The sequence below is a fragment of the Chlamydotis macqueenii genome, chromosome 14 (genome assembly GCF_036417535.1).
Source record: "Chlamydotis macqueenii isolate bChlMac1 chromosome 14, bChlMac1.mat, whole genome shotgun sequence".
Classification (NCBI taxonomy): Eukaryota; Metazoa; Chordata; class Aves; order Otidiformes; family Otididae; genus Chlamydotis; species Chlamydotis macqueenii.
Window position 1 is genome coordinate 16,750,405 of NC_141569.1, and position 12,626 is coordinate 16,763,030.

Consider the following 12,626-nt stretch of genomic DNA (forward strand, 5'->3'; position numbering starts at 1 on the left):
CTCACTGTGCCAGATCTGGTAGCATTCTTTGCACCAAACAGCTGGTGAAAGGATGGTCAGAACAAGATGACTAACTGACTTTGGAGTTAAATCAACATTGTCTGTCCATAATCCACAAAACCTCTGGACAACAGGCCTGTAGATCCCCTGTCACTCCAGCAGTGTCAGTAGTCTGGAAGAGGAAGCAAGGACAGAAAGGAATAAGGACTGAGAGACCCCAGAGGAGCATGAGAAACATCTGCTCTTGTCCCTTGTGGCCCTGGCATATGGATCCTCATGAGTATTGGACTTTCTGGTCTGCTTTTCAACAGATACTTGAGACCCCTGTGGGCTCCATTGCTTTGATATGCTGGGGACATCCAGCTGTACATGCCTTCTGCAACAGATGTGCTCTCCAGATGTCCCCCGAACTTAAAGAAGTATATGTGGAGCAGCAGCCAGCTACACTCAGCTTCAGAGAAAGAGGATGTTGACAAAAAGAAGACAATGCTCTGTTCTCCTGCTGTCAGTGAGGCAAACTGGAAGGTTTGGCACTGACAAAGGAGAGACTTCCTCACACTCTTCATGAGAGCCTAACCACCACCTGTGCTTTGGTTATCACTAAGCTATGCTAGTGCAAGAGTGTTGGAGGTCTCAAATCTGACAGCTAGTTTTAGGTTGACAGGACAGTGGTGAGCACCACACAATGCCATTCTCCAGTCCTTTTTTATTTCCCTCCAATTTTTTTTTTTAAGGGAAATATTTTGGAGGTTAATTGTATATGGAACTGAAAGAAAGATCCAAGGTAGTTTTTACCTCCTAAAATGAAGATATTCCACAGCAAGCCTTCTTTTGAAATCTCTTGTGAAGCCAGCTAAACAAATATTTATCAGTAAAAAGAAAATACAGCTTGAATGTGGTCAGTGCAAGGTTCAGGAAATCAGTTAAGCAGCTCCCCAGGCAGCAAACTGCAGACCCTTTATTTTTTATGTGCAATTGTGAGCATGCTGCTGCTGCATTGCACCCAAACTCTTCTTGAAGTGACTTTTCCAGAGTCCCTTGTCCAGCCTATTAATATTAATGCCTCCTGGCCAAGTCTCATTTCTTTGGTGTGTGTATGTATGTATGTATATATATATATATATATATATATATATTTTTTTTTTTTTTTTTTTTACCTCTTTTCCTGTCCCTTTACTCAGTACTTCTCCACCTGCCCTACTTTGGTAGGGTATGGCAGTGGGTTTGCACATAGGATATAAACATTTTGAGGATGAAAGCAGCTGAGTGGAGGAACTGGAACAATAACTAATGGGGTTCTCAGTTGTCTTTCAAATGCCTTAACTCTGTATAATTTGAAGCTTTATCTGGCTGCCCTCTTTCATATCTGTATTATTGTTGAGATTGATACGAATACTGATATGAGTAAGGATTAAAAGATCGTATCTAATACCTTTTAGGAGTGCATCTGAGTGCTACCAGAGCTCTGTAGTGTGTAGCTGTAGAATTGCGCTGAGTGTTGCTGACTGTGTATTTAATGTGTTTGGTGGAGTTTGGACACTTTAGGTGACACTTACTGCCTCTTCTTTGGACAACATGTTCATAGTTGGTGAACAGCACTGCAGAATAATAAAAAGCCCAGCTGGCATACGTTCTTTCTCTTAAGGCAAGGAACTTAGTTGTGCATCGTTTTTCTACGTCTGCCATGAGATCGTAGGTGGTGACACTTTGGAGTTGTTGGATATTTTGCTCTGTATAGACTTTAGCAATTAGCTAAGCATGAAAGTTTCCCTCGGCAAAAACCAATATGAAGCTAATACATCACTTAAATTTCACCAACACCTCATTTTGACAACTTAACTGTTTTTTTATGTGCATGCTGGCCTTCATATTAGGGCTAAGGAATGGAAAATTTCTCATGTCCCTAGAAATAATTCTTGGTCTTTGCCTTTATATAGGATTTTTTTTTTGTCTAAGTTCAAGAAACAATAAATGATAATCTCAAGCATATCTTTATTTTTATTGTCTGTTTTTTGTTCCTCTAATTTCTCCTCCTTTTTTTTTTTTTCATAAGAACAAGTAAACATGATTGTATTAGCAGTAATAGAATAAAGATAAGAGAAGAAGAATGCACTATACAATCCACACAGCTCACACTCCCACAAATCAGGATGTCACCACTGCAAACAGACGGATGATGGGTGAAGCAAGAAGCTGGATGATTTCCCCCCCCCCCCCCCCCCCCTCTTTTTAGGATGTAATTTCATGTAAGTTGACCTACATTCCTGCCATGTCTAGATGCATCAATAGTTAAAACAAAAATACAACCAAAGAAAAATATGTTTTTAGCCCAGAAATTGTTTACTGGAGTCACTTTGACTTATGATTGCTGCTTTATTTTCCTTTGTTGCAAGTCTCCATCAGCCCATCTGGCCACTCCTTCTACTGGGCCATTTTTTATGTCAATCATCTGCTAACAGCAGCAGTGGGTCTTTCACTACCAGAAATCAACTTTATCTTCAAAATAACTATCTTTTTAAATTGCCTTCATGGAAAGGATGTGGGGGGAAAGGATTTATTTTCCAATTTTTTCTCCAGGAGCTTGCCTTTTATGCACAAAGCCTGTGGAAGGAAAGGCATCATTAACACAGCATCAAAGAATCGACAGAAAGAATAACCTTTTCTCAAAGCAGGGGTGGCTATTTAATGAACAATTCGCTTAATTTTTAGCCACCTTCTTCCAGATGAAAAGCAATAGAAATAGATGTCAAAGAAACCAATCATGGCAAAATCTCTGTCCAATAGAAAGAGTCTCACAGAAAGAGATGATAGGACAAAGGATTGAAAAAAGCAGCTCTTCTTTCTTTTTCTCTCTTTTGTTGTGAGCACAAAGATAAGTGCATAGCAATCAGATGATTTTAATGAACAATCCAGTTGTTTGGCCTGGGTGGTATAATTCCAGATGCAATCTGCAGAAGCTGTTTGAATATGAGCTGGTTCCTTTCTAAATTTTTAACTCATCTGGCAGGAGCGCTGCTAGCTGTCAAGGCAGCCCCACTGCCGTGGATCTGTCTTCTCTCAAGGGTGCAGGCAAAGATGCTTGAGAGAGCAGTTGCAAGGAAAAAAAAAAAAAAAGGTTTTGAATGCTTTTTTTCTTCCACGCATTTTGCAGGGGTTTGGTTTTATAACAGTGTGCAGGACCTCTCTGGGTTTGAGTCAAGAGTTCCATCTGCACTGAATATAACATCTGTGGTGATTATAAAAATCCCTAAGCTTTGGAGCTAAAAATTCTACTGTGTGCAATCAAAATCATACATGAATATGGAGACATAATGTGATCTTTTTTGTTACACTTACTAGCTTGTTTTGGAAATGTCTATATGGCAGACGTGATGTGGAAGTGAGACAGATAGAAAGCCACTGATAGGAGTAACTGAGTATGATGCTGCAAGAGATTCAATTGATAAGCACACAGAAAATCTTCAATATTGAGTGAAACACTCTAGTGGCAAGATGGTTGGAGAAATTATATGAAAACCTGTTTTTACCAAACACATTAAAAAAATCTCTTAAAATTCCAGGCAAGTTTTGAGCAAGTCAGGATTTGTGGATGGCATTTGCTGCTAGCAATGTCCTCTTTCCCTCCACTCCTCCTCGTTACCACAATATTTTTGATGACATATTTGAAAAATCAGGCCCCAAGCTATGTTTTTCCCAAGAGTGGCTGCCTTTCTCTTCTTTCCATCTCTTCAAAATCCAAACAAGCATATACAAAACCTGAATTGATTACATAAATGTAATATTCAATATTTTCTCAAAAGCAAAGTATGAAAAATAGCTCTCTATGTAGAGAAGTTGAGAGAACTTGAGCCTATGGAGAACATCTATATTGTTGACAGTAATTATAATGTTCCATTTTTCCCCCTAATGGTTCTATTACTTGTATTATTACTTCTTTTCTTATGAAATGAATTATGTCCCTGGAGCCTGTGAAGAGATTCAGATCTACTAACTAGACCTGGGGAGGTGAAGCAAAAATCTTATTCATCACTTGAAACACCTCATAGCAAAGTATGGAAATAATAACTAGTGGAAAATTAAAGTGATTTCCATGGCTAGTGTTTTGTCTGTACTTTTGACTGTAACTATTAAGGGCTTATCTTGGACCTTAATGAGAATTTTATAGTTGTACGCCTGAATCCAAAAGATTTAATATAGGCATTAGAGGTTGCCTAGATGATTGTGCTTAATTCTTGTCTACTGAAGAAGTCGTATTTTCAGCACCCAGTTCCAGTAATTAAATATTGAGGAGTCTTTCTCTGCTGGACCTTCATGTGAAGATATTCTAAACTTTTTAAGGTGCTGGCCTTCTCAGTCTCACAGCTGGATGTAGCAAGGTATTGGATTTGGAAAGAATTGACCTCTTTGCATGTTTGTGTACTACCTAAAACTACAGTGCACTGGCTTAGCTCTGCAGCCTGTACCTGGCAGTATTTTATTGAAATAGCAATCAGAAGTAACTGAAAAATACAAGTCATGAATAAAAACATAACTTGAACAAAACCTAGAATTGAAATACATATTTTATCTAGCCTTCTTATCAAAACGATAATGCTTTGTTAAATTTGAAATGTTAATTGTGTACTCTAGGTAAAGGATCAAAGCAAACTGTGTGTGCATGCAAGTGTAGCTCTGCAGACGATGCAGGACTTGCATTTGCCAGTTGTGTGTAACACTGGGCTGAGAAAGCAGCCCACGGGTTTGAGATGTACAAGAGCAATTCTTGCCCCTCAGCCCTGAACTAGACCACATTCTCCCACCCTCCATCTCTCCTATTTTAAAGCTAAGCAAGTGCATTTTGCTTTCCCGTAATAAAATCCAGCCGTATTTAATATAAACTATTTTGTAATTTCTCTTGCATTTGTCTTGTCCTTCTTCTGTAGCCCTCAATTAAGTAAGTCCTGCATTAGAACTTTTTGGTTCCTTTACTGACGAGGGCAACTATAGTCAATTTTCTTGGCCTGCTATAAAGTTACCCAACATTTTTGGGAAGAGGAAGAACTAAAATTCACAGCCCTGCTGGTCTCTTGAACAGAAAAAGACAACAGCTGTTGAAAAATGTTATAGTCTGAGCACGAGTGCTGAATATGATGGGTGCTGACAGACAGATGAGAGAAAACAAGTTAATGAGAAGATATTTGTCAGCTTGATAGGGGTTGATATTCACATGCCAATAGACTGACTCCTATAGACACTTCTTAAAAGCCTTACAAGGGGAAAAAAAAATGGGATTTTGAGAATAAACAATGAGATGACCTAGCAAATTTTGAGGGAGTTAGGTAAGGAAGAAGGATAGCAAGAAAGATGGTGATATGTCTTTTAAACTTTGACACACAAATGATGGAGAGAGAGTTCTTGAATGGTTTTAGAGCTGTATTAACTGCTCGGTGTTGGATGGGGTCATTGGTCCATGAAAGACCATGAAAGGGTGGAAAATCAGCTCATACTAGCAGAGCTGGAAGCGATGACTGCAGTATAACACGTGAAAATATAGATGTCACAGCCACTAGGCCATGCAAGAAAAACTATCTCTGCACTAGAATTCAGAGTAGACAAAGAAAAAAAACTTGTAATAAAGAGATGAAAACTTGACAAAGAACTTTTAACCTTAGAAAAGCAAGGAAAATCGTTATTTTTAGGAAACCCATTTTTGGAGCTGAGAGGTAGAAAAATCTCTGTGACTTAGAAGGAGAATTGAAGGTCTTACCTGGGAGGTAGGACTGGGTGACTGTTGTCCACAGAGACAGAAAAATGAATGACTAGGAAGATTATGGAAGCTTCTGGTTTTAGCTATACTGAGCTGAAACAGTGGATAAAAGACATCAGGGGAAGAATCCATAAAGGACACGATGAAGTCTTAAGTGCATGTGAAAAATGCCATTCTTGGAGCGGGGAGATAGATATCTGAGATGACATCTGGATTTGCTGGTGTTGGAGACTAGAAAACGGACCAGGTTAGAGCTACGTTTGCCTTCTCAAATAAGCCACAGAGGACTTCACAGAAGGAAGAGTCAGACACAAGCAAACCCCTCTGAAAGGCCCTGGTTTGCAGGCTGCTACTATAGCCTGAATGGGGTACTTCTGTGGAGTTTTCTTATGTTATAAAAGAAAAAACAGCAATTAACTAGCTTAATTTTCCTATTCTTGGGTACTGGCTCAGCTTCTGCCTACCAGCAGGTTAGTTCAAATGTGCGGTGTGCTGCCTTGCTTGATGATCAGGAAAACATATTTCTAGTCATTGTTTTAGAAATATAACCTAAAAGTTATTTTAAATTTCTGTGATTTTTTTTTTAATTTACCAAAGCTGACTTTAATTTGTATACATAAAAAGCAAACATATGGTTAACTTCTGTTTTCTTGTTCTTTCATTCTCCTGTTCTTTCTTTCTTTCTTTCTCTTTTTTTTTTTTCTTTAAATTCCATGGTCCTCTCTCGCCAAGCTTATGCAGGAGTTTTTGCAAAACTATTCAAACTATCTAGGACATCTAACGCTATTGCCTACAAGCCATTCCAATGATGTCTCTTTCTTTTAATGTAAAACAATGCATGTGTGTGTCCATCCCAAAAAAAAAAAAAAAACCAAAAAAACAAAAAACAAACCACCAAGCTTTGCAGCAAGGATCTCATGGTGTGAGAGAAGTGATGAGAAATGGACAGAAGCATTTTCACAGCTTTTTATTTCTCCATCCCCCACCCCCAATAAACTCTTTGCCTCTGGCTTAGGAAGAATTTTGGCATTTACCTTAGCACACAGCGAGGTCTACAAGGGCAGATCTGTACGGTGAAGCAGTTCTTGCTGAGGACTCATGCCGTGCATTTCAAAATGTTCAGGAGCTGAAAGCTCTGGTGTCCTTGAGAAGGACCAGCTCAGTTAGCTATGGAAAACTCTGCTAATGTGAAGGTTACGTATAAAGTTTGACTTTTATTTCTACCTTTGCCAGACTTGAGTTGTGACTTGGAGAGTGTCTCTGTCCTGTTAGTCAGGCATCAAAAATACTTCAAGCAATACATGGTACTAATAATAATCATTCCTTAAAGAGAAAGAGGTGTCTGTGACATCTTCAGTGCCCAGAAATGCAGTTAAGGGTGGCTGCTACGTAACGCTGTCGTGTTCCGCATTTGTCACATAGAGCTGTTCTTCTAACATGTACGTTTATGAAATAGTTGGGTGAGTCAGTCTTACATTTATCTCACAAGGACTTGGAATTTTTTTTTTTATCTGGACACTGTCATTCAGCAATGTATTTTTATAGTGAGAGTTTCAATTTCTATTTTAAGCCAGTTTTAATTTCCTTCTTGGCTATATTTAAAGGGAATCTATTACTACAGTCCATTTCCCCAGAGTAACTTGATGGATACAGCTTTTGTAACACTGCATAAATTAGAAATATTTTCTCTTTATTACTTCATGTAGCTGGTTCATTTATTAACTTGTGTTGGGGACAAAAAAAACCTTGGATTGGATTCTTACACTTGCAAGTAATTTACTGTGAGATGTTTTGCTTTATATGTTCCAGAGTTAGCTTCCAATATGGCAAGGGAGAGGAGTAACAATTTGAGGATAAACACGTATTTTGGCATTGCATAAATATGTTTATGCTTTTACTTGGTTTCTAATTTCAACCTCAGCTCTTGCTGTTGCTTTTGTATGACAACTGGAATAGTCTTGTCAGAATTTCTTCTGTATTAGAGATCTTGGATGGGGTAAGCGAATGCTGGTGTATTTCTAAATCCTAAAGGTTCCCTGAAAGGGTAACCAAGCTGGCCTTATCTGATTAAAACACAAGCAGTACCCGTGTAGCAGATCTCTGAGGTCATCGGAGACACCCTGGTCTCAGTGCTGTACCAGAGCAGAAAACAAGACACAGCCCTACGCTTTACATTAGGTCAAGCGCCTCTGCACAGGTGCCAAGTCCTTTTGAAATTAAGAGCAATAATACTGACATTGTTTATCTTATTCTACTATCTTAACATGTCTGGATTTCTACGTGACCTTGTTTCTCTCTTACTGCCTGGAGTCCTAGCAGGGCTGGCAGAGGCAGCCAGCAGCAGCTCTCCTCTTTCATCCCTCTAGCAGGGTTTCCATCAGGCCTTGGCTCTTCCACTGACAACTGTTCCTCCTGAGCACTTTGCAGGGCATTTTACTGAGCCAAACATTGAGGACAGATACTTGGAACAGGATCCCCTGGATTACTGAGGTCTGGAGTCACAAGTCCCTGATTTTCCACAGCCTTAACCAAGTACATTGCTTTGGCCAAAGTCCTCGGGCTCCTGCGCCAAAACAGGTGCCCCTCTTCCCCTGTTATGAGGACTTGGGCAGGTGCATGGTGCCAGTTCTGCAGGGCAGCATCCCCGCCCTCGTCCCAAGGAGGAACAGGACTCCAGAATCCTCTGCTCTCTGGCCAAGTGCTGTAGAAGCCGCTGGCTGCCTGCGTGCTGCTGCTCCCCTGGTCAGCAGATAGTGCTGGTGGGAGGCACAAATCCCTGCTGCCACCTGCGTCTTCAACTTTCTTGCAGCGATGGACCTTGAACTGAAGTCCAGAGTGAAGTCTGACTTTATTAAGTCAAGAACAGTCTGTTGCTGCCTTGACTAGAACTTGGATAGAATATAATCTCTTTTTATGGAGCCAGTGAATAGTTGACTGGGCCACACATACTAGCAAGTCTTTTTTCTATTTGGAAAAACTGGTGCAAGAATGGTTAAATTTCAATTTGAGAGCACTGGGTTGCAAAGTCAAGCAGTGTGTTCAATAAATGCCTTAAGGCTGTGCAAGCTCTATAATCCAGTGTTGGACAGAGACTTTTGAACACGGTCCCTGTCTCCTTTCATATACAAGTTAAATAATAATTAAGTCAGAACGTTTGGGGAAAAAAAAAAGTCTCTCGATATTCAGGGATCGGGAATGGAGCCCCAAAAGGATGATTCTGTCTCTGGCTGTGTCAGTGTGTGTCTGTGATGCTGGGAGGAGTGAGGAAAAGCCTGTGCCTGGGGAGCCTGAAGTGAGATTGCAGTAACAGCTTCATTGAACTCTTTTGTGTGTCTGTCTTTAAATATAGTTTTTCTGTATGCAATTTCCTATATTGATTTATAACAAGGAACAGTTTTCATGTCTGCTGCACTACAAACTCCTCCATCTATCAGTGACTCATCTGGCAGTGCAGCACAGAAAACCAGCCTGGATTAAAAATGCTTTCGTATTTGGAGCTGACAGAGATTTGCCAATGTTTGAAACTTTCTCGTCACGAGAGATTTTTTTTTTTCTGTTTTCTTTGGCTGCCCCTGTCTTACATTATCATTCCTAATTTTTTACGACTCAGAAAAAACTAAATAAGAAAATTAAAGGGGTTTTTTAGTGTAAAGAATTAAGCAAAGTTTACTGGTTTTTAGTCACTATTGCATAGTCTGTTCCCACGTGGCTGCTGGCTTTTCCTGCTCTCTGCAAGCAATGTGAACTGCACTCATAGTTAGTTTGATTCATTCCCATGTCCTTGTTTGTGGCTTTTCTGTCTCACAAGGAAAAGCCATCAGTTCTAACACCATTTAATTTACTTTTACTGAACAACAATAGTAGAAATGGATGGATTTGATTATACAGAAAATTAACCTTTTTTATGCTTTCAATAAATATGAACAGTTGCCCAATACTTCTTATCTTATTTTCAGGCTCAGTTGGGCTCCCATTGAAATTAGTTGAATTTTGCTATTTATCTTGAAGTGACAGGTGAGCATGAAAGCTCTTTGATTTTGTTGCTCTTTTGCTTAAGGACAACTACATGGTTTCTTACACAGGTAAAATCCTGTTGTGTGCATCTGGTTACCATGAAAATTAAACCCTGCAACTAAACCTTTTACAATTTGTTTTAAAAAATAATAATAATACAAAAAAAAAAACCACTTAACACACTTGGGGTGTGTGAACAATTGCTCCTTAAGTATTATGAATTTGTCTCTTTAAAATTTCTTTCTACTGATAGCCAGGTTGAGACACACGTGAACAGTAGCAAATGCTCAGTAAATATTATTATTAACACAGAAAGTAACTGGTTGCTCTACAAGACTTTTAAATTTCCTACTAAATGACAGTAATTGTAGAGCATGTCTTGCACAATCTCACCTACGACATGCAGGGTGTTAGTGTCCTGTTGTATCAGACGTGGACATTTTTATTTACAAGGATGGCTGCCACTCAGCTCTATTCTAATGAAAGCATGACCAGAAAATCTGAATTGAAAGTGGTTAACGCATCTAAAGGAAAAAAAAAAATGCTTAGAGGCTATAAATATTTGTTCTTTTTTTTTTTTCTCTAGTCATTTTGTAAACAATAGCCAAGGTTACACAATGACTTTTCTAGAAAACTTTGTTTTAGCACAGAAATACCACTGGTTTTTGCATTGTAACTTATTTCACTTATCATGACAGCGTGAGGATCCTGTAGTTCCCCTGCATGGCAATGGACCTCTGGAGAAGCACTAAAAGCCACGATTGCAGACTCTAAACCTATAGGCTGCTTTTCTGGGAATATTTATCTCCACGACTAGACTGACACATGCCAGACACTGGTTGGGGCATTCTCCTGCTGTCACTGAGCAGTGAAATCAATATTCCTTGTGCTTTGCAGAAAGTGTGTGGGAGGCAGGAATAGCATAAATGACACATCAGGTCTATTAAAGCAGAGGCTGACGTTGGTGCCAAACTGTAGTTAAATCCTGTCAGGGAGAAGCTTTGTAAATTATTGTGTCAGATGTTGGTGCTGAAAATTCCTATGGATCATGAATTTTGGGCTAGGGTTCAGCAGGAATCAGGCTGCTTGATTTTTAATATCCTCAGAGAGCCTTCTAGTAATTAGGAAAGAACAGTAATAATCATGTAGTCTTGTGACATGAAGGTATCATCTTCTGTCTGCTATCCAGCCAGAGCCTGGAGGATCTCAGCTCCCAGATGAGGAGTCAATGAGGAAGCTGTGAGGAAATCCTTTACTAAATCCCAAACTTCCTAAGGAGATACATAGATTTTGATAGGACTTCCCTTGGGAAGTTTCTCAAAGCAAGGATATGGGGCTAAAAATTGCCTGCAATAGTCCACTTAAGGTGTGAGAGATTCAGACACTTGAGGCCAGATTTGTGACTAGATGGACTGCTGGTCCTCATCCCTTTCCTCAGCAGCCCACCCAAATATCGCTGCAGCCTGGCATGGGTTTAACAGGAGATTCATCTCCCCTTTCGTGCTCTTCAGTATCTCACCAGGACTGTGGTTAGGGCTGCTGTATGTGTGCAGCAAAGAGCTGGGGCCAATGGGAAATAATCCCCAGTTGTTTGTGCAAAATTCAGGGAGATTCCTGGTCTCTTTTCTATCGTGTTATTTGCTAAAAACTTCCCTTCTGCAAGAAGAGTTTTAGTAAGGTAAATTTTAAAGTCTAATGTCATTTAATTTCTGTCATAGAAAACATACAGAATTAAAGCCTTCCTAAATATTTAGATATGCTACCTGGTATTAACTTACTAAAACATCACTATACAGGGAAAAACAAACAAACAAAACCCCTAAAACCTCACCTTAGTTCAGAAATTGCTAAGGTCTTTTTCTTTAAATAACAAAAAACTGCAGCGAAGTGTTCTTTTGAACGTTCCCATTGCCCTGGTGGTACTCAACATGATGGGGAAATTGTTTGAAAGGAGATGAAATGCTAATTATACCTAAAAATGGCAGCAGCTGTTCCATCCGCATAACCCAACTTGTACAGCTGTCAATAAAATGTCAAACCTCTAAACAGGCAAGTCTAGTACTTAGGAAAATAAACTAGCCTTAAAATTGTAAATAGAGCCAAACTCTTTTAGTTCTGAGTAGTAATTGTATCTTGGAGCAGCTGATCCATCTGCTGGGAACCAGGAGAGCAGTGGGGCAGGCACTGCTTAAATGAGATGGGGAAAGAAAAAACTTTGTTAGTCACTGAGGAGCAGGTATTGCACTGGAAACTCTTACGGAGTTGTCTAACTTCATCTTACGTAGTGGGTATTGTCAATTATAGGTAATCCTTGGTAATTAAGTACTGATCTTTGCCTCATGTACGGCAGCAGGAAAAAACCTGTCCCCACGCAGCTGCTCCTGCTCAGTTTGTCATGTTAAAAGGCACAATCCATTTGACCAACACTCCTGTGTCGGTGGGTTAGCTGCAACTCCCTCTGGGTCGGCTGTGCCTCTTCAGCTGTAAATGTAGGTCAGCTGGTGCCATGAGCGTGTTCCTCACACGCACAAGCCCTCACACGCAACTTCACAGCACACTGCATTTGCCTCTCTTGTAAGAAAGCTCGTTTCGCTGGAGCAGAGAGTGGTCCAGCTGCTCTTGTGACATTAGCAGCCCTAGCAGCCCTTTTTCTGTCCCACAGCACCTTTGTCACCAGCCCCCCAGTGACACAGCCATGGCCAACGTTCTGCCTGCTGTGACACAGCTGTGACATCACCAGTGCTGGCTTCCATCATTAGTGCTGCATCACTGTGACATGGCTGTTATCTTCCACAACTCAAAAGAGAAGGAACTATTACATAACAATTAAAAAAATGAACAACAACTTCTTAAAAAAAAACCCAAA